The sequence below is a fragment of the Orycteropus afer genome, unplaced genomic scaffold (genome assembly GCF_000298275.1).
Source record: "Orycteropus afer afer isolate SDZICR_OR568_19922 unplaced genomic scaffold, OryAfe1.0 scaffold00020, whole genome shotgun sequence".
NCBI lineage: Eukaryota > Metazoa > Chordata > Mammalia > Tubulidentata > Orycteropodidae > Orycteropus > Orycteropus afer.
In genome coordinates this window covers 13,318,335-13,320,064 of record NW_006921607.1, presented here as the reverse complement: position 1 = coordinate 13,320,064, position 1,730 = coordinate 13,318,335, and the positions used below count along the sequence as shown (strand labels likewise).

The following is a 1,730-nucleotide window of genomic DNA, read 5'->3' as shown; positions in this document are numbered from 1 at the left end:
TGTTTTATTGACTATGCAAAGGCATTCGATTGTGTGGATCATAACAAATTGTGGATAACATTGAGAAGAATGGGAGTTCCAGAACACTTCATTGTACTCATGAGGAACCTGTACATAGACTAGGAGGCTGTTGTTTGCACAGAACAAGGGGAGACTGCATGGTTTAAAAACAGGAAGGGAGTGCAACAGGGTTGTATCCTTTCACCATACTTATTCAATCTGTATGCTGAGTGTGATAGTTGGAGCTGTGTGTCAACTTGCCTGGACCACAATTCTGTGTGGTTTAAGCAGTTGTGATGTGGGTTATTCCCATGATGGGATTGAATGTTTATGTTTTGAACAGCCAATCCATTGAAAGGGAGTTTCCCTAGGGGTGTGGCCTGCTTCCAATATATTTATGGACATCCTGGGAAAAGAGACACTTTAATGTGGATCGGGATCCTGTTGTGCTGCCTACAACTGTCCATGAGCGAACAATCCACCATTTGGCCCGGAGATCTTGGATTCGTCATTTGTTGGAGTCAACAGCCCGTAATACTGCAAGTGTGTGACCCATTTTCCTAAGATAAATTTCTCTTTCTCTATCTGTATATATAAGCTTTACTGGTTTTGCTTCTCTAGAGAACCTAGCCTAACACACTGAGCAAATAATCCAAGAAACTGGACTATGTGAAGAAGAACATGACATCAGGATTGGAGGAAGACTTATTAACAACCTGTGTTAGGCAACTTTGCTCGCTGAAAGTGAGGATGACTTGAAACACTTACTGATGAAGATTGAAGAATACAGTCTGCAGTATGGATTAAACCTCAATATAAAGAAAACAAAAATCCTCACAACTGGACCAATAAGTATCACGACAGATGGAGAAAAGATTGAAGTTGTCAACAACTTCATATTACTTGGTCATACAATCAATACCAATGGAAGCAGCAGTCAAGACATCAGATGACGTATTGCATTGGGAAAATCTGTTGCAAAAGACCTTTCAAGTGCTGAAGAGTGAAGATATCTTCTTGAAGACTAAGATGAGCCTAACCCAAGCCATGATATTTTCCATTGCCTCATATGCATGTGGAGCTGGACAGTGAATAAGGAAAACCAAAGAAGAGTTGTGGTGTTGGCAAAGAATGCTGAAAGTACCATGGACTGCTAAAAGAACTAACAAATCTGTCCTGGAAGAAGTACAGCCATAATGCTCCTTGGAAGAAAGAATGATCAGACTTCGTCTCACCTACTTTGGTCATGTTGTCAGAAGGGACCATTCTCTGGAGGAGGATGCCATGCTTCGTAAAGTGGAGGGTCAAAAAAGAGGGGAATGCCCTCAATGAGATGGATTGACCTGGTGGCTGCAGCGATGGGCTCAGGTATAGTAAGAATCGTGAGGCTGGCACAGGACCGGGCAGTGTTTCGTTCTGTTGTACATAAGGTTGCTATTAGTCAGACGACTTGACGGCACATAACAACAACAACAGCATGGCTGTGTGGTTGACTTCATGTAATATAAATGTGTTTATTTACAGATATTCTTATGAAAGTCTGATTTTTACATAATCATGTGTGGTGGTTATGTTTGTGTGTCAACTTGGCTAGGCCTGGTTGAGTGGCTGGGCAGCTGGATGTAGTATTCCCCATGATGAGACTGGTAATTAACTCCATGGTGGAATCTACTGTGAGCCACTGAGTAGCTGCCTTAGGGATGTGGTCTGCTTCCTGTATATTAGGAGAA

At 42.1% G+C, this 1,730-nt stretch overlaps 1 protein-coding gene across 1 annotated transcript in view; it reads left to right on the top strand.

The window, feature by feature from the left end:
* The window catches only part of LOC103191863 (deoxynucleoside triphosphate triphosphohydrolase SAMHD1-like), a 62,758-nt gene that overhangs the window by 53,068 nt on the left and 7,960 nt on the right, over window positions 1–1,730 (top strand). The window lies entirely within an intron of this gene.